At 40.8% G+C, this 26,941-nt stretch overlaps 1 protein-coding gene across 7 annotated transcripts in view; it reads left to right on the forward strand.

The window, feature by feature from the left end:
- The first annotated feature begins 783 nt into the window (after window positions 1–783).
- The window catches only part of MBNL3 (muscleblind like splicing regulator 3), a 129,779-nt gene continuing 103,621 nt past the window's right edge, over window positions 784–26,941 (forward strand). For 3 of the 7 annotated variants that reach the window (XM_019919007.3, XM_019919005.3, XM_073799280.1), the window contains exon 1: window positions 1,282–1,981. The gene's annotated coding sequence lies outside the window, so the exon portion shown is untranslated. Of the gene's footprint in view, window positions 984–1,279; window positions 1,982–26,941 lie in introns of those variants that run through there. The other 4 variants (XM_019919006.3, XM_019919004.3, XM_033848947.2 and 1 more) reach the window with 3 other exon arrangements.

Genomic DNA, 26,941 nt, shown 5'->3' on the forward strand with positions numbered 1-26,941 from the left:
ATATGTGTGTGTTTTCAGCTACAACTGTCCTCCTAAGATTAAATAAAAGCATGCGTTTATTATTGTGGGGCTCCAATTAAGGGACAGCTGGTGTTCCTATTACACTTGCATTAAATCAGAACTTGTAATTTAGCTATCCAGATGTACATTATTTTAAGTCAAAATATATAATTGCATTTGCTTTGTACATTTGTCATTCAAAAGTATCTGGTACCCTACCTTAGGGCTCCTCCTACCCTTCAAACTCCGTTAAAGAGGGGGAACTATTCGCACAGATCAATGATTCCCTTTCTGAGGTTAGCGTCTTAAAGGGAAATAAAGGATTTATAGAAGGGACAGGACCCAGGAAGGCAGGTGTTGAGTATTGGTGTGTATATAAATATATTTTTTTTGCCTTCAGTGGGCCGACATATTTATTCACTAAGGTCATTTTTGGAATTACCTATTTCACCTTACCTGTATCCAAAGTGACTATAAAAGTACAGCTTTGAACCACACTGCATTTCTCATTGGCACTTCTGTTCCTGCAGCTCTAGAAACTTTGCTGCCTCCCTCCCCCGCCCCCTCCGGGGCTGTGTGCAAGCTCTGTTTGTTCTCGCTTTTGTAAAACCTGAGCCTTATGATTTGTCCCCCCTCCCCTTCCCTTAACAATGAAATAAAAAGCCTTTGCAGCGGGGGCTGGGCCGGCGGGTTGGGGGGAAAAGGCGCCACACCCCCTGAGAATAAAGCCCGCGCTTCGCTCCGGGAGAACCGAGCACGAATGAACGAACCACACAAAGAATATATTTGGCGACGGAACAGCGCCCTACAGGAAGAAAGTGCCCGCACTCAGAGCGGGATCCGGCGCGCGACTTTTTGGCGCTCTCCGGGAGCAGCGAGAAGTAGGCGGAGGACAGAGAGTCCCGGGCTGGGCGCGGGAGCGGGGGCAGCACGCAGCCCCATTCCCACGCGTCCGGGGCTGGGAGCGGCGCGCGCCGGACCAGGTGAGGGCGGCGGCGGCGGCGGCGGCGGCGGCGGCGGCGGCGGCGGCGGCGGCGGCGGCGCCGCCGGTGCATGGTGTGCCACGCTACCTGGCCGGGCGGGGCGGGGCCGGGCGGCCGAGGGCGGCAGCGTGCCGCCTCCCAGCCCGGGAGCGCCCGCGCGCCGCTCCACTGCCCGGCGGAGTTTGGCGGGAGTTGCCGTTCGGGCGCCCGAAGCCCCCTCGCCGGCGCCATGCCCTCGGCGCGCCGCGCGTGTGCCGGGCGCTGGACGCGGCGAGGGCCTGTCCGCCGCAGGGGCCTGGGCCGCCGGGTCAGCGGGCGCTGCCGGGGGCCGGCGGGCGAAGGGCACGCCTTTGGCTGCGGCCGGGCGGGGTTTGGACCGGGGTTGCCATGGCAGCCGCTAGCCCGGCCCGGAGCCCCACGCCCGCCTGCCGCTGGGGAGCCGGGGAGCTCTAGGTGTGCTCCAAGTGGACTAAACCAAGCGCTAGGGAGGCGCGGGGAGGGCCGGCCCGGGTTCCCCGCTGTTCCCCGGCCCGCCGGCCGGCCCCGGGGAAGGGCCCCGAAGTAGTCGAGTAAAAGAAAATCTTCTGGCCTCTGGGCCCGAAAGGAGGCTCGCCAAAGCACGGGGCGTGGGGGGAAGAGGGGATCGGAGGGATTGTCGCCTCCGTCCTGGAGTCCCCGTGTGCGTGTCTCTCGCTTGACATTTTATACCCCACCGCGGCCGACTCGGAGCCGGGTTGCCCGTCCCAGCCCTGAAGTTCTGTAGGTGGGGCGGGCTTTAATTTGCTTATATCTAATGATTTCAGGAGCCTCGCTTTAAAATGGCGGCATTGAGTATCCACCCCTGCTAGAGGCTCTCCCGGCACCGGGGCCACCTCGCGCAGCGCTGCTTTTGCTTCTGCCGCTAACAGATGGCATGTGCTGCTGTCGCTGCCGCTGCCCCCGCCGCTGCCGCTGAGAGCGGGACCCCTTAGGCTCTGGGTTCGCAGTAGCAGCCGAAGGTAAGGATGGCGAGGAGTTGGGGTTGTTGAGCGTGGCTGCCTTCCTAGGACGCCGACGAAATCGAATGCCTTTTAAACTTTACTTTTCAAAATGGCAAAGAGAAGGAAAAGTAATCCTGCAACTTTTTGCAATTTTAGGGCTTTGATCTGTCTTATTGTTCTGCTTCCTTCTTTCTTTTTTCCCTTTCTTTTTACTTCTTCTTCCTTTATATATATTGCATATATAACCTATATATAATATACATTTTGTAATTTAAAGGAACTTGCATGGCATATTATCAGCAAATGCTTCTAGCCACTCATTTCCCCGTGGCCATGCGATATCGTGGGCAGTGCCCCAGCTTTCATGCTGAGCCGTGTCTCTTGCCGCTCTGGATTAACACATTTGGGCAGCTTGCTTTTGCTACCGGCATCTGAAGGGCCTGAAGGTAGATTTTAGGAGACTATTGAAAAGGTAACTTTAATTTTTAGCGTTCACACAAATAACTCTTATGGTCAGAAAATGAAATTAAATCAAGACGAGCAACCCAAGTTAACATTCAGGTGATTCAATTGTGTAGTTTTATCATTAGTAGACCTACTGTGTGTTTTCTGACTATTGATTGGTATAGATTGATACAACAGTGAGGGTGAATTTATTGTTGCTGTAATTAAGGTAGTGTGTTTTCCAAAAGTTCTTTTCTCTTAGATGTTCCTTAAATGCTAGTGTTTATGAATTGGGCATGGATCCCCACAGCCTAACGCTACACATGTATTGAGTTCATGGGAAACCATCAATTAAAACAAAACTATTGCAAGATTTAATTTTGAAATGGTTGATAATTTTTCGCTCTGTTGACTCCCTGGTTTAATGTCTTTGGGTGGTTACTGATATAATGGTTGGAAAGTAGACTGTTGAAATAGCTGTACAAAAGACTAGACATCGGTGTTTAATACAACTGACCTGAGGTTTTTTTCCCTTTGATGAAAGGCATATTGTCAATGAAGCTTAACAGAGACCTCAGATTTTTCTAGTTACATTCACATTTTCCATTTTGCCTATGAAAATCTAGTCCTTAATGGTTTTTTAAAATAAATTTATTTATTTATTTTTGGCTGAGTTGAGTCTTTGTTGCTGGGCACGGGCTTTCTCTAGTTGCAGCGAGCGGGGGCTACTCTTCGTTGCGGTGCGTGGGCTTCTCATTGCAGTGGCTTCTCTTGTTGCGGAGCTCGCGCTCTAGGCGTGCGGGCTTCAGTAGTTGTGGCTCGCAGGCTCTGGAGCGCAGGCTCAGTAGTTGTGGCGCATGGGCTTAGTTGCTCTGTGGCAAGTGGGATCTTCCCGCACCAGGGCTCGAACCTGTGTCCCCTGCATTGGCAGACGGATTCTTAACCACTGCACCACCAGGGAAGCCCCTTAATGTTTAAATACTTTTAAAAGTTGTTTTAAAAATGTTTCTCAATATGTAATACTTTGGGGGGATGCTTTCATATTTATTGAAACTTCCCTAAACATAGCCTAAAAGGGCTTCTGCCCACAGCCCAGCTGATACTATTCTACCTCTGTCCACTTTCGACTTCTCCCAAAGCAGTAGAAGCTACTTGGCTGGCAGATTCTCCTGTTATTAAATTAAGCAAGCTTCTGGGGAGTGACGGGGGGAAAAGAGATTGTTTTGCACTTATTAGAAATGGTGCAGTTTTCCTGCCCAGATGCTGTAGTGTGCCTAAAAAGAACTTAACTGTTTCCAGTGGAGTTACTATGTAATCCGTTTTCCAGATTATTGTTGGGAGAAGTGTTTGGGGCAGTTCATTGCTTCACATCTGAAAGGAGAGTTCCTCCTGCAGGTAGAGAAATAGATACTTGCATTTTTGCAAGAGAGCAGGGGTGACCAAAAGCAGCTTCCCACGTTTTTAGTGATTACATCCTTAGATTTCAGCTCATGAAGCTTTGCTTCCTCATGTGCTGCCTCGTTGCTGAATGACTTTGGACCAAATGCATCCTTAAAAAGGGGGTGCTGGGGTGGGTGCTAAACCTTGGGCCCAGAACAGACAAGCTGAGCTAGTGTCAGAGACATTAGGAAGACATTTTGCCAGTTATACATTCTGCGGCTTCATATAGTGATGAGATTGGAGACCTTGTGTGAAAACAGGTGAAGGAGTTTGTCAGAAAAAAAAATATTTTGAGAGAGAATTGATATAGTGCTGGGCTAGGGGTGGTGACTGAATGTTTCGCTCTATTTCTAAGAGCTACTTCATTTCTCTAATTTCCTTCGCTGCTTTAAGCCCTCATAATGATTCCCAGGACTATTATAAAGTCCCTTTTTTTCCCTCAACTGTCCACTGAAGGCATTTCACAACAGCTGCTTTTTAAGGGGGATAAAACCTATGATTCTGAGCTGGTATCTGAATTCTCTTTGGTAATCTCCTGAACCTACCTTTTACCTAAGCAATGCTTTGCACAAATTAGGTGCTTAATAAATGTGGAGTTAAAAAGAAAAATGAGTAGTCGGTAAACTCACAGAGGAGCAGATTTCGTGCTCAGCTTTTAATTTAAACAGAAGATTTTCTGTTTTTTGTGAGCTGGCAAGAACCTCAAAATTTGAAGTAATTTAGAACAGCATTCCCCCTAATTGCTTGCATTTTATTTGCCTCAAATGGGTTCTCTTGCTTCTCACCGCAGTGCTAGGCACTTGTGTAATTCATCCTTCTGACCAGTAGGTGTATTATTATCTGCCCAGCTCTACCATATGAAAAAGTAATCACAGCAGCCGGGGGAAGAAAGGTTTTGTCTTTGGAGGCTGTACAGTACTGCACGTGCTGGAACAGTGGCCATATGTGGGCTGCTGTTCAGATGCTGACAGTGTAGTCGGAAGTACAATTTTGTTCTCCACCCGACTGTCTTTATATGCGAGACGGAAGGGAAGGAAAGAAGAGAGTGAGAAGCCCTAACGTGATGAAGATTTTCCTTCCGAAAAATGTACACTTATCCTGCTTAACAGCGCAGTCAATTCAGGAAGGTGGCAGAATTGTTCTGTTTCGAAATAAATCACGTTGTCTGATAGGATTACAAACAGGGATTGGGGCCTAGCAGACAAGAATAAGTTACAGTCCATGTTTGACAAGTAATTTGATCCTGTAATTAAAGTTAGATAATGGTCACTGCCATGTTAAAACTATCAAGTGTCTGAAAGAGCAGTCAGGCTACACTCACCTTGACTTCGTTAAGGTGCTTCCATACAGTTGAGTTTTCTTATAACAATGTCTAGTAGGGTGAACAGATGGATTTTTTTCCCATTATAAATGTATGTGATGTCAAGAAAGTAGAAATAAGTTTTGTTTCTTTGGGGGAATTTGCCTCTCCCTACGTGTGACGCAGTTCTCGATCCAAAAAATAGAAAGAAACCCGTGCCTCAGATAAAATGAAGTGGGCATTTTTCCTCTAAGAGAATAAACTGTTTGGGAGCAAGTAGTTTAATTGCCAACCAACCCAAAACAAACAAATACAAATTATGATCCAAAAGAAAGCAATTAAATCTGTATTAATGTAGGCTTTTAGATCTTAAGGAATCCAGATGGTCTGTGGCATTCTGCTCTTCCTCAATGGTTATATATTGCCTCAAGACAGCCAAATGACAATGTTGGAAAGGCACCTTCGAGAATTAGAATAAATAAGTTATCAGTTACATTACCGGGTGTTAATGACATCCATGTGACCTAAAAGGGGTCAGAAAAGTTTTTTTTCCAGATCATTCTAGTAAAGACAATATAAAACCATCATTTACTTCTACTTGGTTTTAAATAGAGTGACAGTGTTTTTAAAAGAGTGATGGAGAAATAATGCAATCTGGGAAGAGGGACCTTATTTTTATTTGAGAAATAAAGGTACTCCCAAGTTGTCTGGACACATGAAAGCACACACATGTGCACACATGTGCAAACTAGTCTTCATTTTACGACAATTTATACAGCCGGGCATTGATTTATTCCTGGAAGATTGTGGGAAAAATACCTATTTTTACAGCAATCCTCCAACTCTAAGAATGAAGGAAAAAATGCTTCTTTTTTAAAAAGCATTCATAATAAATGCTTGTATTACATGATTCTCTCTGAGGCTCTGTATGTTCAACTCCAGTCAGTTAACTTTCAGAGAAAGGATACGTTGATCACAACTCAAGAGGAAACAGAAATGAAAGGAAGCTTGCTTTAAGCACGTGTGTGTGTTTGTGTGTGTATATGTAAGTGAATATACATATGAATGTATATAACATGTACATTGTATATAACATGTATGTTGTGTATATTCACATACGTATGTCACACACGTATATATATATATACTTTTTTCTCCCTCTATATGTATATGATCCTTTTCAAGAAACTCAAGCATAGTAACCCCAGAACTCTTTATAATAGCCATGAGAACAAAGTGTTAAGGGGTAAAAAGGAGACCAATGAGAGATTTAGGAATCAATTAGGCACGCTTGTTAAAATATTATGTCCACTCTTAAGTCCTTCCTCCATCAGCATTAAGTTGGCTCATGAGTAGAAGGAGTGCTTTGTTTCTGACGTTAGGCAGGAGTTCATTTTATGCCCACACAGTGGGTGAACTTGAGGGGCCCAGAAGTGAAGGGCCTCCAGTTGAGAAAGGCAGTCTGGGCAGAATTGCAGGAGGTTGGTATTAGACTTCCAGCAGGCTCTGTGATCTCCTTAGGCCATGGGGGCATCCTAGGGACTGACAGTTTGGCGGATCTTGTTTTCCAGTGTGGATCACTCAAATTAGCTTAAAATTGTCCCCAACAGTTATTCTTTGAATCTCGAGCTTCTTGGCATTGCCCGCAACTGGTGTGGAAATCTGAAAATGGTTTCTAAGGCTTATTCAGGTTTCCTTGAATGTATGAGTAACTCCTTATTAGGCAAGTTCCTGGGTCTCCTTACCTCATATCACCAGTGCCTGGCACATACTAGGCTGTCAGTAAAACTTGGTTAAGTAAATGGGAGAATAGTCTTTCTAACTTGTTCTTTTATTTTATGAACAGCCTTCCTGTGATTTCAGGTAGCGTTATCTATTTTTGATTGACAAAAAAAAATTAACCCAACAACAAGCAGAATATCCTGCTGGAGGCGTTGATAACAGCTCTGTCACAAGTCCAGGGAAAAGCAAGAAATGGCAACCTTTGGGCTGAGACCTCGAGGAGTAGCCTGAAAACCAGTTGCTCTTTTTCTGTCACCTGTAGTTGCATTTAGTAGATCTCCAGCACATCCCAGAGAAATCAGTCTGCAACAAGAAGTTATGTAGCAACAGTCCTTCAAATCATTTCACCAGATAAAAAAAGGAACAAAATCAGAAATACCGTGACTCAGATGCCTCGTGTCATGTATAGTTTAGAAAGTGATGAAGAGAGACAAAACCCAAAAAGGACACTGAGAGCTGTCTCATTTTCAGTCAAACACTGATTGCCCATTTAGAGGGTGAATTTGCATAGGTTTTTATTTACCAAGATACAGGTATGAATAGCGCCTCTTTTTACTGTGTCCAGAAAGCAAAGTCCACACAGTGGAAGAGACAAGAGCTGCCATTTCAGATCCACCACAATCATCTTTTGTGCCCGGAGGACCATCAGTCTTTAGGTACAGCTTTTGTAGCCTCTCCTTATATAGCGGCATGAAGAAACCAAACAAGGGGGTGGGTTTTTATTTGGGGGGGGTGGCCTGTTAGCAAAAAATGAGAGTGAAAGAACCAGAGAGCTTGCATTTCACCTTTTGTTTTTAGTCTTCAACCTTCACGCGGGAAAACAAAACAAAGCAGAACAAAAGCACCGTGTACAATATTAGCTTGGGCATACATCCCATAGTATAATTCCCCAGCTGTTTGCTTTACAAACTTAGAAAATGAGATTGTCACCTAATGTTAAGGTGGCTGCTTTATTATGATTGGATTCATGTACTATATAGTGGTTTTTCTGAGTTCTATTTAAAACGTATAGAGAAACGCGCTCAACCAGAGGCATGGCACAGTGGCAGAGATCACATTTCACCTCAGCACCCAACTGGAGTTTGCGTTTGTCCTCTGAAAAGCAGGCATTCAATTACTGGCCCAATTGTGGGTGCTATTTTGTTAAGGAACACGTTGATGTTTCCCCAAATTCTTGGAATCTGTGATAGATGAGGATTCCAAAGAAGAGAAGTGGATTCTTTTCAGAAGTGATTTTGAGAAAAATTTAAACTCCTAAGTCGTTGATGTCAGCATTTTTCCTAAGTAATTGGATAGCACCAAGAAAAACCTTATTAGCTCACGCAGAAGTATGAAGTGAAAAATAGTACAGATTATAGGGTCACATTTTATGTCTAAAGTCTTCAAATGCAGAAAAACATGGGGGGGGCGTGGTCGAGGAGGTGCCGTGTAATCTGATCTGTTTCATGAATGCCTATAGCAGTGGCCTCAGCCACAGACATGGGCTGTGTCAATAAGTGCTCTGCGGCTTTCTGAAGCCAGGGTCTGGGCTGGAATCAGGTTGACAGGCTCCCCAAGGGAAGGCATTTTTTGAGAAAGACATTAGAGTTTGGCAGAACTTTGGCCAACTAGCTGCCCTGCTACCATTTATTAATCCTCTTTCTCAGAGAGATAAACCTGGTTTTGCTGGGGGACTCATTCGGACATACTGTAGCAATAATACGAGGGCAAAATGCTTGTGCTTCCCGACTGAAACTTCCCCTCCAAAGCTCTTTTGTGACTGAGAAGTTGACAGGCTGGAGAAATGTGACACAGGGCTTGGCATTTCACAGTGCTAGAAAAAGAAGAGAATACCTCCATATGTTGTGAAGAGTGTGGTGATAATAATAAAGGATCTAAAATGTGATTCCCTTAGAGAGCTCTCATACATGCACATACTTTGAAGTTGCACAAGTCATGTTGTGGGCTGGTGAGAGAGAGAAAGAGACAGAGAGTCAGAGGGAGAGAGAAACCAAATTTACGAAGCTAGTTCCTCTTCTCTGGGATATTGTAGTCTGCAGTTTTCTCTTACTAATCAGATGCATGCAAATTGTGGTTCTGAAAATAAACCCAAAATTAACAGGAAACATCTAGGCTATCTAATGTCTGATTCTGAGCACTTTTACTTTTCCTAATGTGGTCTGTTATTCCTGTATTCATTAAAAGTGCAGAAGTTCAAGTGACTGGTTGTATGACCTGTGCTAAGGAAAATTTTTTGGAAAAGTTACTTTTTTCACTTGCAAGCTTAGATCATCTAATAGCCCTCCTCATTGCCCTTCCATCTATCCCCAAATAAGTTTCCATAGTATTTTTAGCCACCTATGAAAACAGTTCAGACGGAGGCAGTGAGAAATGGTGACAAGCAATGACAGGAAATGCCGTTTGCGCTGGTCTCCTTCATAACTTAGTGAGGCCACAGCTGGCTGATTTGATTTTAACTTCCTGTTTGGGGGCTACTTGGGTCAAAAGTAGCAGTGTTTTCTGTATAGAGATTTTTTTGGCTTTATTCTTTAGGGCCACAGTAAATCTGTCACTGGACTGCATGTTTTATATATTTTATGGACTATCATGTGGTTTGAGTTTAATTTGGAAGGCAGTGCTTTTACAGTCAAGATTCCCCACCACCACCACACACACACGTGCAGCTTTAGGGTCTGGGGTTGCATGGGCCTTTGAAAGTTTATAGCTCTATTTACACAATAGTGATTGCTGAGAAGGGCATTTCCTGCCAGTTAATGACTGGTCGGAAAGGCCAACAGTCCAAATCCAGGGAGAGACAACCATTCATTAAATGCCACTAAGGGACCAGGGCGCTTTTATCACGAAGTGGTTAGGAGAAAGTGAAAACGCAGTCTGCCTTTTGAAGAGCCCAAAGCAGCGCCGGCAGAACCAGATATGGATGTGCTGCCTTGTGGTATGAAGAACGGAGCTTCTTTTCATGACAGGGACCAACTGACTTTCCCACAGGGTGCCAAATCAAGACGTGGGTGAGGAGGGCATTTCCTTCAGTTTGATGACCCAGTGGAGAGGGGACAAATAAAGATAAGGGCCCTGAACTTGCCAAGTATTAGCTGCCTGAAAATGGTCAACTCACAGGTGTTACAGCTACCTTAAAAACCTTTAAGATCACATGGTTGAATTTCCCAATTGGTTGAATAACTGATCATTGCCAAAGTGGACAAGAATTTAGGGATGGAAAGAATGATCTCTTTTCAAGGTCAGTTTAGCAGGACACCGATATTACGTTTCAATTCCCTAATATAAAGAAAAGGTAAATAATATGTATGAAGAATGCTTTGCCTCTTGTGGAAGCACCTTTGAGGGCTGTAATATTAACCATTTAACCTAAGACATTCCCAGGAAACAGTTTTGTCCGCAGTATAATTCTTGTCTGCTATAAAGCAGCTGAGGTGTGAAGAATTTGGCATTGATTTAGAGCGAAAACAGAATAGGACCGAGATTAGGTTCACATCCAGGAATTACTGACTTCCTGGCCTGTCCTTTGCTCCCTTAGCTTCCTAAGCCTTCAATTTGCTAAAATGTTAAATGTTTATAAAGGATAAACATCTATTCTAAGTTCTTTAATAGATACCTCCACATAAGGGAGGTTGTGGGACACCCTGACTTCAGAACTTGGCTTGGTCCTTTACCTTGAAATTTTCTTTCATATCTATCAGATTTGGTGGGGGGATGGCAGGGGTGGACTGAACCTCTAAAATACGGGCAATCATAATAGGCCAGACACCTGGGTTTCTTCATGGGATTGAGAAATCTGTCACAGGCGGCACAAACCAAATATTAAGTTTCATTTTTGGGTCTGGAAAATGTCATTACATGCTTTTAAAATATTCAGTAATCCAAAGATTGCTGGTTATAACCAGTTCAAAAAATAAAAGTTTTCCAAAGTTTAAAACACTACAAATGAACTGTATACCAATTACTGTTGTTATTATTAGATGAGGCCTCGAGCACATTTATAAACAAAGAAATGACTTGGATGAACTAAAAAAAAATTTGAAAACATGATTTTATTATTTTGAGCATTCTTGCATTTGAATGTTAAGATACACTAAAATTCTGCGAGCTCAGATTAAAGACAATATTCTGATTTACAAAACGTTTTGGATTAAGAACAAATAAGGTTCTTCTGAGTAGATGTCCTGTTACCTGAATTAACACACATTTGTAATTAGCAACACAGCTGCATTTAAATAATGATCCAGAAACCTTAGAAGTATCTTGTTCTAGGAGTTTAAGTACCCCGTCCATCTTCTTGACATCATGTTTTGTTTAGCAAACCCTTTCTTTGTAGGTTATCCCCAAATATATTTCAAGCTGGTTCAGATTCAGTTACCACAGTCTGTACTAGTGGCCTCAAAATTAATGAAGATTTACCCTACTATAAGTGAAGCCAATACCATTACCTTGTGGCGTGTGAAAAGTCTATTTGTTCTATCAGCGTAGTCTTCAAGTGGTGGGCAATAAGTCATTAGTGCATAATGAAGTCTGTTTAGTAGGTTATGACTAACATTACTTTTAAACAAAATTGAATAAAATATACAGCAAGAAAACATCAGACTATATCGTGTAGTAGGCTTAGATATTTTTTGTGAGACTTATTTCAGATCTATGCACATATGTACTTAGGATGTAAAATGTATTTCTCACTATTTGTTGCTGTTGAAAAGGTTTAAAAGTCAGTGTTTTAGTAGATGTTATTTCAAACCAGGTCAGAAATGTTTTTTCCTCTTTTTTTTGAAGGGAAAGTGGTCAAGGGATACTGGGGTCTTGGGTGCTGACATACTGAATGATGTTGGTTAAGTTCCTTCACAGTTGTGTGTCTGTTTTTCAAACTGAGAAGTGAGACATATTGCTGTAGGAATGCTGTAAGATTTAACGTCTATGATATGTTGTAGTCCCGAGGGTATACACTTTATGTAAGTATTATGTATTTACCAAGTGTTATTGATAGACCATGAGACACAGAAAATAATGCTAGCTAGGAACAGAAGACAAAAAAAGACATCTTAGAAAAACAACAATAACTAAAAATCTTGGGATGGCTGGGTGTGAGGTGCTTGTAGCAGCAAAAGAATGGTTAAAAAGTTTAAATGTAGAAAAAAGCCCACATTAATATGAGTTTAATGAGTTCAAAAATTGGCTTTGGTTTTTACAAATCTAAAATGGTCATATCAAGAGAGAAGAAAGCTGATTTTTAAATAAATATAAATGTACACATTTACCATGTTTGGAAGAAAACCTGTGGGTGGCTATTTTCTTCTGCAGTGAGAAAAGGCACACATTAAAATGAATTTTAAAATTGTGGATGGGAGGCATAAGCCGAGAGTCTGTTAAATATACCTAGATCAATAGATGGGAATGATTACACAAATAAAGACAATGGTAGTCACATAGCCTTTCTAATTACTTTTTTGTACTGATGAGAATTAGGCCCAGCAGTAGGAAAAAAAAGATTTACTCATATGAGGTACTGAGTATAATCCATTAAGAGACTGGAGACCACCTTAGAAATCTGGACAATTTGTGCATATTCCCTTGAATTAGATCATTGTGAGGGGGAGGAAAATATTGCCTTCTGGGGTACTGTTGCATCTCTCCAGTACGTACGATCATAAGGATATTGTCCTTACCCACCCAGCCCCATCCCCAGTTCTCTGCCAGTGCCATGAAATCTCCTTTATGGCTGAACATGCTGACTTCATTCCCAAAGGTCTTTTACTGTGGACGTCTTTCAGAGCCTTAATGCACTGCTGCTTTCTCCACACGGAGAATTTGAAATGAAATTAGGCTTTTCATCGCAGACATTTAAATGGTAAACTTAACTTACTACTCTGGAAATAAAATACAATCTCAGCTGTAATCAGTTGGTAACTAAATTCTGTCAATTGTAAATGAGTTCTTATCTCCCTCTTCAGATATACCATATTTAAAACTTGTTAAGAATAGAGAAAGGCTTACACATCTAATGGTTGTGTAATTAGCAATCAATTTATTAAATGGGATGTAAAACAAATTAAGCATCATAATAAAGTGTTATACCATCACCGACAAAAACGTTCCATGCATTACTCTATTCATGATGATAAAAACTAAAAAATGATGGATTAATCTGCATACATTTCCCGATCTTTGGAGCGACAGGTTTTAACTATTTCTTATTCTGTTTGTTAAAGCTGTTTAGAGAGCACTAATATGTATGTTTTTAGGCCACAGGATAACTCTGCCTATAGCATCTGTTTCACCATAAACAACATTTTAGTAGCGTAGAGTAGGTAGAATAAGATGTGGGCAGTTTAAGTGTGAGTTATTCAGGATTTTCAGTTGCAACAAGCATGTGGTTGTTTGTATGTTTTGGGCAAACAAAATTAGTCATTGGTTTGGGGTGTCAGCTACTTTTTTAAATTTTTAAATTTTTTATGCAATTTTAAAGGTTACACTCCATTTACAGTTATTACAAAATATTGTCTATATTCCTTGTGTTGTACAGTACATCCTTGAGCCTTTCTTATACCCAATACCTCCCACTCCTTCACCCTTATATTGCCCCTCACCTCCCCAGTGGTAGCCACTAGTTTGTTCTCTGTATCTGTGAGTCTGCCTCTTTTTTGTTATATTCACTAGTTTGTTGTACTTTTTAGATTCCACACATAAGTGCTATTATACAGTATTTGTCTTTGTCTAACTCATTTCACTTAGCATAATGCCCTCCAAGTCCATTCATGTTGTTGCAAATGGCAAAATATCATTCTTTCTTATGGCTGAGTCGTATTGCAATATATGTATTTATTTTTATTTTTAAATTTTATTGAAGTATAGTTGATTTACAATGTATTAGTTTCGGGTGTACAGCAAAGTGAGATATATATATATATATATATATATAAATTTTTTTTTCAGATTCCCTTCCCCTGTAGGTTATTACAAAATATTGAATACAGTTCCCATGCTATACAGTAGGTCCTTGTTGATTATCTATTTTATATATAGTAGTGTGTATATGTTAATCCGAAACTCGTAATTTATCCCTTCCCTGATCTTTCCCCTTTGGTAACCATAAGTTTGTTTTTGAAGTCTGTGAGTCTGTTTCTGTTTTGTAAATAAGTTCATTTGTATCATTTTTTTAGATTCCACATTTAAGTGATATCATATGATATTTGTGTTTATCTGTCTGACTTACCTCACTCAGTATGATAATCTCTAGGTCCGTCCATGTTGCTGCAGATGGCATTGTGTCATTCTTTTTTTGTGGCTAACTAGTATTCCATTTTGTGTGTGTGTGTGTGTGTGTGTGTGTGTGCATATCACATCCTCTTTATCCTTTCATCTGTTGATGAACACTTAGCTACTTTTTTCACTTTAGCCCTGTGGGTCTATTTTGTGAATACTTGGCAAATTAATAGTGATAAGAAAAAGCTATGGAAGAAGGTGTGCTAAATCCAACTAAACCCCAAGCTGTCATTCATTTTACACATCATCCTCGCTTTTCTCAGTCTGTGAAATATTATGATCCCTTGTGTAACACATCTGTCAAATTTCATTTAAAACTTCAACGTATACATGGAACACAAGACCTTCGGCAGGTGAGTTTATTTTGTTTATTGTGAATGAAAATTTCCCTCAGAAGGCAATGAGACTGTGAGGGCAAACTGTCTTCTAGAATGAAGAAGGAAGATGGAAAGAAAGAAAGAGATGCTAGATTTGCTAGTCTTTTGCTTGGATAATTCCTTTTATCATATTCATCATTTTCGTGGGACCCTATTGGCCAAAAGAAAATTAAGATGTTGGTATTGCTGTTGGCAGAGTTTTTCCTAACTGATAAGTGAGGAAAACGTCTTGGTTCTAAGAATCACCACCATTAGTGCTTTCAGGAAGCCTGCAACGATTGGACATAAGAAAAACAAAAGCCTGGTCATCTCAGCTCCAGGACAGGAGCTCTGGTTCCTGTTGTTCCTCATGTTGAGTAATAATTCAAACAAGACAAGACAAACCCCTCTTGAAATGAGAGGTTGGTTGGTTGGTTTGTTCTTAAGTGAAAATAAGCTGGGTTTCCTTGAATCCCTGTAGAAGGAGTCTTGTGAAGCACACATGCAAACTTCAGAGTCTTCAAATTTTTAGCTTCCTAGAGCAGGACAGAACTTAGGTAATAAGAAGTCAGAGGGCTTCCCTGGTGGCACAGTGGTTGAGAGTCCGCCTGCTGATGCAGGGGACATGGGTTCGTGCCCCGGTCCGGGAGGATCCCGCATGCCGTGGAGCGGCTGGGCCTGTGAGCCATGCCGCTGAGCCTGCGCGTCCGGAGCCTGTGCTCCGCAACGGGAGAGGCCACAGCAGTGAGAGGCCCGCGTACCGCCAAAAAAAAAAGAAGTCAGAAAGTAGAATCAACAACCATTGCTTTTGTGTCGTTGAGGGTCCGTTTCTGATTTGCTGGGTGTGAATAGTGGCATAGAACTTAACCACGTGAGATGTCAGAGGCCTGCGACTTCCCTTGACACCTTCTTATGCTGGCAGGCCCAGACATTGGCTCTTGGAGTTCTTGGGTGGCAGTGCTTACTACCACCTTCGCCTCCAATCTTAATATCTGTAGGCAGGAGTTTATATATAGGAATAAAATTTGAACCCCCATTTTCAGGCCCAGTAAAAATGTCCTATAATAGACGTTTAGAGTCAACTGACATTTATCGAATACTTACTGTAGCCAGATGCTCTGCTACGTGCTTTCATTATTGTTATGACAATATTTTCCCTAGCTATGAAATGCAATTGGTTCTAGCCAGGCAAGTACTCTCTTTGGCATGAATAGATATCAGGCTAAAAATTGCACCTTCAGCTCTTTGCTCACTTTTTTTTTTTTAACATCTTTATTGGGGTATAATTGCTTTACAACGGTGTGTTAGTTTCTGCTTTATAACAAAGTGAATCGGTTATACATAAACGTATGTTCCCATATGTCTTCCCTCTTGCGTCTCCCTCCCTCCCACCCTCCCTATCCCACCCCTCCAGGCTGTCACAAAGCACTGAGCCAATATCCCTATGCCATGCGGCTGCTTCCCACTAGCTATCTACCTTACTACGTTTGTTAGTGTGTATATGTCCATGACTCTCTCTCGCACTGTCACAGCTCACCCTTCCCCCTCCCCATAACCTCAAGTCCGTTCTCCAGTAGGTCTGCGTCTTTATTCCTGCCTTACCCCTAGGTTCTTCATGACATTTTATTTTCTTAAATTCCATATATATGTGTTAGCATACGGTATTTGTCTTTTTCTTTCTGACTTACTTCACTCTGTATGACAGACTCTAGGTCTATCCACCTCATTACAAATAGCTCAATTTCGTTTCTTTTTATGGCTGAGTAATATTCCATTGTATATATGTGCCACATCTTCTTTATCCATTCATCCGATGATGGGCACTTAGGTTGTTTCCATCTCCGGGCTATTGTAAATAGAGCTGCAATGAACATTTTGGTACATGACTCTTTTTGAATTTTGGTTTTCTCGGGGTATATGCCCAGTAGTGGGATTACTGGGTCATATGATAGTTCTATTTGTAGTTTTTTAAGGAACCTCCATACTGTTCTCCATAGTGGCTGAACCAATTCACATTCCCACCAGCAGTGAAAGAGTGTTCCCTTTTCTCCACACCCTATCCAGCATTTATTGTTTCTAGATTTTTTGATGATGGCCATTCTGACCGGTGTGAGATGATATCTCATTGTAGTTTTGATTTGCATTTCTCTAATGATTAACGATGTTGAGCATTCTTGCATGTGTTTGTTGGCAGTCTGTATATCTTTTTTGGAGAAATGTCTATTTAGGTCTTCTGCCCATTTTTGGATTGGGTTGTTTGTTTTTTTGTTATTGAGCTGCATGAGCTGCTTGTAAATTTTGGAGATTAATCCTTTGTCAGTTGCTTCATTTGCAAATATTTTCTCCCATTCTGAGGGTTGTCTTTTGGTCTTGTTTATGGTTTCCTTTGCTGTGCAAAAGCTTTGAAGTTTTATTAGGTCCCATTTGTTTATTTTTGTTTTTATTTCCATTACTCTAGGAGGTGGGTCAGAAAGGATCTTGCTGTGATTTATGTCATAGAGTGTTCTGCCTATGTTTTCCTCTAAGAGTTTGATAGTTTCTGGCCTTACATTTAGGTCTTTAATCCATTTTGAGCTTATTTTTGTGTATGGTGTTAGGGAGTGATCTAATCTCATACTTTTACCTGTACCTGTCCAGTTTTCCCAGCACCACTTATTGAAGAGGCTGGCCTTTCTCCACTGTACATTCCTGCCTCCTTTATCAAAGATAAGGTGACCATATGTGCGTGGGCTTATCTCTGGGCTTTCTATCCTGTTCCATTGATCTATCTTTCTGTTTTTGTGCCAGTACCATACTGTCTTGATTACTGTAGCTTTGTAATATAGTCTGAAGTCAGGGAACCTGATTCCTCCAGCTCCTTTTTTCTTTCTCAAGATTGCTTTGGCTAGTCGGGATCTTTTGTGTTTCCATACAAATTGTGAAATTTTTTGTTCTAGTTCTGTGAAAAATGCCAGTGGTAGTTTGATAGGGATTGCATTGAATCTATAGATTGCTTTGGGTAGTAGAGTCATTTTCACAATGTTGAGTCTTCCAATCCAACAACATGGTATATCTCTCCATCTATTTGTATCATCTTTAATTTCTTTCATCAGTGTCTTATAATTTTCTGCATACAGGTCTTTTGTCTCCTTAGGTAGGTTTATTCCTAGATATTTTATTCTTTTTGTTGCAGTGGTACATGGGAGTGTTTTCTTGATTTCACTTTCAGATTTTTCATCATTAGTATATAGGAATGCCAGAGATTTCTGGGCATTAATTTTGTATCCTGCCACTTTACCAAATTCATTGATTAGCTCTAGTAGTTTTCTGGTAGCATCTTTAGGATTCTCTATATATAGTATCATGTCATCTGCAAACAGTGACAGCTTTACTTCTTCTTTTCCGATTTGGATTCCTTTTATTTCCTATTCTTCTCTGATTGCTGTGGCTAAAACTTCCAAAACTATGTTGAATAAGAGTGGTGAGAGTGGGCAACCTTGTCTCGTTCCTGATCTTAGTGGAAATGCTGTCAGTTTTTCACCATTGAGGATGATGTTTGCTGTGGGCTTGTCATATATGGCCTTTATTATGTTGAGGAAAGTTCTCTCTATGCCTACTTTCTGCAGGTTTTTTATCATAAATGGGTGTTGAATTTTGTTGAAAGCTTTCTCTGCATCTATTGAGATGATCATGTGGTTTTTCTCCTTCAATTTGTTAATATGGTTTATTACATTGATAGATTTACGTATATTGAAGAATCCTTGCATTCCTGGAATAAACCCCACTTGATCATGGTGTATGATCCTTTTAATGTGCTGTTGGATTCTGTTTGCTAGTATTTTGTTGAGGATTTTTGCATCTATGTTCATCAGTGATATTGGCCTGTAGTTTTCTTTCTTTATGACATCCTTGTCTGGTTTTGGTATCAAGGTGATGGTGGCCTCGTCAAATCAATTTGGGAGTGTTCCTCTCTCTGCTATATTTTGGAAGATTTTGAGAAGGATAGGTGATAGCTCTTCTCTAAATGTTTGAGAGAATTCGCCTGTGAAGCCATCTGGTCCTGGGCTTTTGTTTGTTGGAAGATTTTTAATCACAGTTTCAATTACAGTGCTTGTGATTGGTCTGTTCATATTTTCTATTACTTCCTGATTCAGTCTCGGCAGGTTATGCATTTCTAAGAATTTGTCCATTTCTTCCAGGTTGTCCATTTTATTGGCATAGAGTTGCTTGTAGTAATCTCTCATGATCTTTTGTATTTCTGCAGTGTCAGTTGTTACTTCTCCTTTTTCATTTCTAATTCTATTGATTTGAGTCTTCTCCCTTTTTTTCCTGATGAGTCTGGCTAATGGTTTATCTATTTTGTTTATCTTCTCAAAGAACCAGCTTTTAGTTTTATTGATCTTTGCTATCGTTTCCTTCATTTTTTTAAATTTATTTCGATCTGATTTTTATGATTTCTTTCCTTCTGCTAACTTTGGGGTTTTTTTATTCTTCTTTCTCTAATTGCTTTCGGTGCAAGGTTAGGTTGTTTATTCGAGATGTTTCCTGTTTCTTAAGGTGGGCTTTTATTGCTATAAACTTCCCTCTTAGAACTGCTTTTGCTGCATCCCATAGGTTTTGGGTCGTCGTGTCTCCATTGTCATTTGTTTCTAGGTATTTTTTAATTTCCTCTTTGATTTTTTCAGTGATCACTTCGTTATTAAGTAGTGTATTGTTTAGCCTCCATGTGTTTGTATTTTTTACAGGTCTTTTCCTGTAATTGATGTCTAGTCTCATAGCGTTGTGGTCGGAAAAGATACTTGACACAATTTCAATTTTCTTAAATTTACCAAGACTTGATTTGTGACTCAAGATATGATCTATCCTGGAGAATGTTCCATGAGCACTTGAGAAAAATGTGTATTCTGTTGTTTTTGGATGGAGTGTCCTATAAATATCAATTAAGTCCATCTTGTTTAATGTATCATTTAAAGCTTGTGTTTCCTTATTTATTTTCATTCTGCATGATCTGTCCATTGGTGAAAGTGGGGTGTTAAAGTCCCCTACTATGAATGTGTTACTGTCGATTTCCCCTTTTATGGCTGTTAGTATTTGCCTTATGTATTGAGGTGTTCCTATGTTGGGTGCATAAATATTTACAATTGTTATATCTTCTTCTTGGATTGATCGCTTGATCATTATGTAGTGTCCTTCTTTGTCTCTTCTAATAGTCTTTATTTTAAAGTCTATTTTGTCTGATGTGAGAATTGCTACTGCAGCTTCCCTTTGGTTTCCATTTACATGGAATATCTTTTTCCATCCCCTCACTTTCAGTCTGTATGTGTCTCTAGGTCGGAAGTGGGTCTCTTGTAGACCACAAATATATGGGTCTTCTTTTTGTATCCATTCAGCCAATCTGTGTCTTTTGGTGGGAGCATTTAGTCCATTTACATTTAAGGTAATTATCGATATGTATGTTCCTATTCCCATTTTCATAATTGTTTTGGGTTCATTATTGTAGGTCTTTTCCTTCTCTTGTGTTTCTTGCCTAGAGACGTTCCTTTAGCATTTGTTGTAAAGATGGTTTGGTGGTGCTGAACTCTCTCAACTTTTGCTTGTCTGTAAAGGTTTGAATTTCTCCATCAAATCTGAATGAGATCCTTGCTGGGTAGAGTAATCTTGGTTGCAGGTTTTTCTCCTTCATTACTTTAAATATGTCCTGCCACTCCCTTCTGGCTTGCAGAGTTTCTGCTGAAAGATCAGCTGTTAACCTTATGGGGATTCCCTTGTGTGTTATTTGTTGTTTTTCCCTTGCTGCTTTTAATATGCTTTCTTTGTATTTCATTTTTGACAGTTTGATTAATATGTGTCTTGGCGTATTTCTCCTTGGCTTTATCCTGTATGGGACTCTCTGTGCTTCCTGGACTTGATTAACTATTTCCTTTCCCATATTAGGGAAGTTTTCAACTATAATCTCTTCAAATATTTTCTCAGTCCCTTTGTTTTTCTCTTCTTCTTCTGAAACCCCTATAATTCCAGTGTTGGTGCCTTTAATGTTGTCTCAGGAGTCTCTGAGACTGTCCTCAGTTCTTTTCATTCTTTTTTCTTTATTCTGCTCTGCAGTAGTTATTTCCACTCTTTTATCCTCCAGGTCACTTATCCGTTCTTCTGCCTCAGTTATTCTGCTACTGATTCCTTCTAGAGAATTTTTCATTTCATTTATTGTGCTGTTCATCTTTGTTTGTTTCATCTTTAGTTCTTCTATGTCCTTGTTAAATGTTTCTTGCATTTTGTCTATTCTATTTCCAAGATTTTGGATCATCTTTACTATCATTATTCTGAATTCTTTTTCAGGAGAGTGCCTATTTCCTCTTCATTTGTTAGGTCTGGTGGGTTTTTATCTTGCTCCTTCATCTGCTGTGTGTTTTTCTGTCTTCTCATTTTGCTTATCTTACTGTGTTTGGGGTCTCCTTTTTGCAGGCTGCACGTTCGTAGTTCCCGTTGTTTTTGGTGTCTGTCCCCAGTGGCTCAGATCGGTTCAGTGGGTTGTGTAGGCTTCCTGGTGGAGGGGACTATTGCCTGTGTTCTGGTGGATGAGGCTGGATCTTGTGTCTCTGTTGGGCAGTTCCACATCTGGTGGTGTGTTTTGGGGTGTCTGTGGACTTATTATGATTTTAGACAGCCTCTCTGCTAATGGGTGGGGTTGTGTTCCTGTTTTGCTAGTTGTTTGGCATAGGGTGTCTGGCACTGTAGCTTGCTGGTCGTTGAGTGGAGTTGGGTGCTGGCATTGAGATGGAGATCTCTGGGAGATTTTTGCCATTTTATATTATGTGGAGCTGGGAGGTCTCTTGTTGACAAGTGTCCTGAAGTTGGCTCTCCCACCTCAGAGGCACAGCACTGACTCCTGGTTGCAGCACCAAGAGCCTTTCATCCACACGGCTCAGAATAAAAGGGAGAAAAGGTAGAGAGAAAGAATTAGTAGAAGTAGGAAGAAAGAAAGAAGGAAAGAAAGAAAGAAAGAAAGAAAGAAAGAAAGGAAGGAAGGAAGAAGAAAAGAAGGAAAGAAAGAGAGAAAGGAAGGAGGGAGGGAGGGAGGGTGGTACGGTGGGACGAAGGAAGGAAGGATGGAAGGCAGGAAGGCAGGAAATTAGAAAGATAGAAGATAAAGTAAAAAAATAGAGTAAAATGTAATAAAGTTATTAAATTAAAAAATAATTATGAAGAAAAAAATTAAAAAAAAAACGGACAGATAGAACCTTAGGACAAATGGTGGAAGCAAAGCTATACAGACAAAATCTCATACAGAAGCATACACATACACACTCACAAAAATAGGAAAAGGGGAAGAAATCATAAATCTTGCTCTGAAAGTCTACCTCCTCAATTTGGGATGATTCGTTATCTAAAGGAGGGAAGGACGGAAGGAAGGAAGGAAAGAAAGAAAGAAAGAAAGAAAAAGAAAGAAAGAAAGAAAGAAAGAGAAAGGAAGGAAGGAAGGAAGAAAAGAAAGCAAGAAAGAAAGAAAAGAAAGAAAGAGATAAAGTAAAATAAAATAGAGTTATTAAAATTAAAATTAATTATTAAGAAAGAAAAAAAAATTAAGAAAAAAACAGACGGAGAGAACCCTAGGACAAGTGGTGGAAGCAAAGCTGTACAGACAAAATCTCACACAGAAGCATACACATACACACTCACAAAAAGAGGAAAAGGGGAAAAAATCATAAATCTTGCTCTCAAAGTCCACCTCCTCAATTTGGGATGATTCGTTGTCTATTCATGTATTCCACAGATGCAGGTACATCAAGTTGACTGTGGAGACTTAATCCGCTGCTCCTGAGGCTGCTGGGAGGGATTTCCCTTTCTCTTCTTTGTTCTCACAGCTCCCAGGGGCTCAGCTTTGGATTTGGCCCCGCCTCTGCGTGTAGGTCGCTGGAGGGTGTCTGTTGTTTGCTCAGACAAGATGGGGTTAAAGGAGCCGCTGATTCGGGGTCTCTGGCTCACTCAGGCCGTGGGGAGGGAGGGGCACGGAGTGCGGGGCGGGCCGGCGTCGGCAGAGGGCAGCGTGACGTTACACCAGCCTGAGGCTCGCTGTGCGTTCTCCCGGGGAAATTGTCCCTGGATCCCGGGAATCCGGCAGTGGCTGGCTGCACCAGCTCCCCAGAAGGGGGGTGTGGATAGTGACCTGCGGTTGCACACAGGCTTCTTGGTGGCGACAGCAGCAGCCTTAGCGTCTCCTGCCCGTCTCTGAGGTTGTGCGCTTTTAGCCATGGCTCGCGCCCGTCTCTGGAGCTGCTTTAAGCAGCGCTCTTAATCCCCTCTCCTCGCGCACCAGGAAACAAAGAGGGAAGAAAAAGTCTCTTGCCTCTTCGGCAGCTCCAGACCTTTTCCCGGACTCACTCCCGGCTAGCCGTGGTGCACTAACCCCTTCAGGCTGTGTTCACGCCGCCAACCCCAGTCCTCTCCCTGAGCTCTGACCAAAGCCCAAGCCTCAGCTCGCAGCCCCGCCCGCCCCGGCGGGTGAGCAGACAAGCCTCTCGGGCTGGTGAGTGCCGGTCAGCAGTGATCCTCTGTGCGGCAATCTCCCTGCTTTTCCCTCCGCACCCCTGTGGCTGCGCTCTCCTCCGCAGCTCCGAAGCTTTCCGCCTCCGCCACCCGCAGCCTCCGCCCGAGAAGGGGCTTCCTAATGTGTGGAAACCTTTCCTCCTTCACAGCTCCCTCCCACTGGTGCAGGTCCCGTCCCTATTCTTCTGTCTCTGTTTTTCCTTTTTTTCTTTTGCCCTACCCAGGTACGTGGGGAGTTTCTTGCCTTTTGGGAGGTCTGAGGTCTTCTGCCAGCGTTCAGTAGGTGTCCTGTAGGAGTTGTTCCACGTGTAGATGTATTTCTGGTGTATCTGTGGGGAGGAAGGTGATCTCCACATCTTACTTTTCCGCCATCTTCCCCTCCCTCTCTTGTTGCTGTTTTTAGGGTAGGAGTGACTTAGATGTGCTGACAGGGACGCAGGGGTGAAGCAGAGCTTTCATTTTATCTTTACTCATCAAGTGTAGAAATGTCTGTAAATCACCAAATATGCATCGAGTGCCTATATTACTTGCCCAGCCTCTCGGTTAATATGCACAGTATTATTTGTGCAGTCTGATTAATCTGTGAAGAGCTCTGGTGTTTATTCGTTTTGCCCTTAAGGTAAAGGATTAAGCTTGTCATTAAAGAACTGGGATAGCTTTGGGCAAAAAAAAAAAAGACAGTGGAATTCACCCAAAATAATAGATAAGATTGTTTTTAAATGGCTTTAGAGACAAGTCAGTGCTACTGAATTAGTGAAAATGTGACTGGCATCTTTCTATAGGTCAGGCTCAGTGAAAACAAAAGAGAAGGTGGGAAAAGCTATAAAAAATAATAAGGATTCCAATATAACTGCCAAGGATGGACTTTTACTCTATGATTTCCCTTTAGACTAAGATTCAGTGTCAGTCCTTCATCAAGTTAGAAATTTTAACATGTGCAGCAGCTTCCCTGGGTCACATCTGGCAACTTCAGTTTTTTGTGGATTTTATATTTTAACATGTAATTTAAAAAGTAAACCTTGGGTCCAGATTCAATTCCCCTCGTTTTAATCACTATCCCAGTTCTTTCTTCTTGAACATATTTTGTTCTTCCTTTATTAGAAGCTGATGATTATTGGTACAAATATCTCTAATGTAAGCCTTGTATATAATGTCTAGGGTGATGTTTGATTCTAGTCAAAAAGAAATGGTTGCTGCTTTGAGGTTCTGAAAATGCTTTTTACTCTATAGAGAAGATGATGCAAATTTTGTGACATGTTGAAAAACTTAAATCTTTGAAGTTATTGTAAAGGTACTAATTATCTAAATCAGGATTTCCTAAACTGTGTTTATTTTGCCATATATTCCAGGAAGTAAAAAAGGGCTTCTTAGGTGGAATGCCTGGGAATTGATGGTTAAAATGAATACCATATTCTGAGGATTAAATTGTACTAAAGCTACATTCCCTCTTCCCCCCTAAACTATATATATACACACACACACACGCACACATACATATTTATACACACACACATATATGTATACATATATGCATACATATATGAGTGAGTGTATATATGTATATAATTTTTTTCAGCTTTTGGCTTTTTGTGCTGCATTTCAAATTACTGTGCAAACATGACTTGTTGATAAGAATTTAAGACTACTCCATCAACAGGAATCAAAATGGTTTAATAACATCTTCCTGCCAAGAGAACACACTGCACAAAGTCAGCAGTAACTTAGATTAAAAGATTCCCCTTACTGCAGGGAAAATGTTAAGTGTAATTCTAAAATGACTATGAAGAATTTGCCTTTAATTTCTTGTTTATGACTTGTAGCTTCAACTTCTTCCTTACCATTTTGTACTGGAGAAAATAGATTTCTGTACTATCCTAAATAGAGAAGCACACCAAATGGTTTCACATTTCAGTTACTGAGAGTATATTTTACTCTGTTCAGGTAAAAATAGGCAGCAGATCCAAACTTGAAATAATAGCCTGGATGGGCTGATTAAATCTGTGATCAACAATTTTCAACTCTTTGCTTGATAATTGGAAGAATTGCAAACGAAGGCAAGTTTATATGGTTGGTTTCAATTAAGGCTATTGTTTTGAGAGAATCAGACAGCTTGGTAATCAAGTTGTGAACTCTATGCATCTCTTAACGAACTAATTTAATCTGATATCTCTTCAAAGGCTGTGTTCTGTATTACCAATTAACTATACCTCTCAGGTATCCCAGCTCCTCTACCCGGGGTCTGCTCTCTGGTTGATAATTATTTATTGGATTCAGTAAAGACATTGAATTTGCAAATGGATTCTTTTGGGGTTTGTATAGTATCAATAATAACAACCCCAGAGTCCTTTTGCTCAGTGAAATTATGTTTTTTAACAACAAGCTTTACACATTGAAATTAACTAAGCAAAATTATTAACACTCATTTGAATGTTTAATAATTAATGATTTAAATAATTAAAATTAAAATACATGTAGAAAATGTATTTTTTCCCAGTCTTTACTGCATTATCTTTGTGTGTCTCTGTGTGTGTTTGCCTGTATGATTAACGACTTGTTTGTCGAGCTTCAAGTGGAAAAATTCCAACAACGAAGACAAAAGTGAGTGATGAGAGAGTATTTCCAAACAGACCTCTCTTAAAATGGCTTTTCAGTAAAAGCCTTTGCCTCCACTTCTGCCCAGCTGCATTAAGTTGCGAGAAACATTTAATTTACTTTAGGATGCCAAGTACCTTGTCTTTTTCAAAGCTAAGGAAGTCTGGTTTTGTCGGACTTGCTGTCTTTTTTTTTTTTTAATAGAAAGGACTTGCCAACTTTGAGAGGTAGTTACTCATTTCTTCAGATTCCAATTCTATTCGATTTCTTTTGTGTCTGTTCATCATCGGAGCTCCCTCTTATCTCAAAAGGTAAGCTTAAGTTTGGCCCTTTAGCCTCAGTTCCTGGAACAACATTAATGTTCCTAAATATCCGTGTTGACATCCAAAGGTCTGTAGCCTCTTTTCTTGGAAGGAATTTGATTCTTCCAATATTCAAATTGAACACTGTACTCTTATATGTGCAGAGCAGTAGATAGAAAAAGGGGAAAGGGGGCAATTTATCTTGACTCCAGTCAACAAGCTACACAAATTCATATGAAAAAAGTGAATCTGCAAAAAATGCATGGAGAAAAATTAGGTACACCAGCTATGTGTGATTTTTGCAGTTGATTTTCTACAGCATATCAACCCTGGCACCCCTCCAAAGCAGCCTTTGACCAGGAAATCACTATATGTACAACCTTGGAAAATTGCCTCAACAATAAAATATCTTAGACAGTGTATCTTCTTTTTGTTTGAAAAGCATATTTACGATTACGTGTTTATTAGGAGTTTATAATAGGGTATCCTACGTACTAAATGCCTCCCTCCCCAACACATATTCACACAAACACACACAGGAACAGTTTTAACTTCTATTTAAACCTGAGTTCTGGAGTAGATTATGGTTGTATTATAGATATGTAGTATCTTTGGATCTTTTTCAAGTATATCTTCCCATGTAATATCTGACCTAAAATAAAACAGTCATTCCTTTTTCTTTAAATATAACATTAATTGATAACCAGTTTTTAGTTGCAGAGAAGGCCTAACTCTAGAACAATTTACTAGGGAGAAAAAAGGAAGATAAAACGAATATTAAGACCATATTAAGAAGTGATAGGAAGAGGTGATGTAATTTTGTATTCTTTTCTAATGGAAACAGCTACTGACTTTGTGCCAGGCACTGTGATAAGCACTTTACACATATTATCTCATCTCATCCTCATTGCAACCCTGTGAGGTCGGTGTTATTATTTATCTCCTTTTTACAGATGGGGAACCTCAGGCTCCGAGA

Source organism: Tursiops truncatus, chromosome X (genome assembly GCF_011762595.2).
Source record: "Tursiops truncatus isolate mTurTru1 chromosome X, mTurTru1.mat.Y, whole genome shotgun sequence".
Classification (NCBI taxonomy): Eukaryota; Metazoa; Chordata; class Mammalia; order Artiodactyla; family Delphinidae; genus Tursiops; species Tursiops truncatus.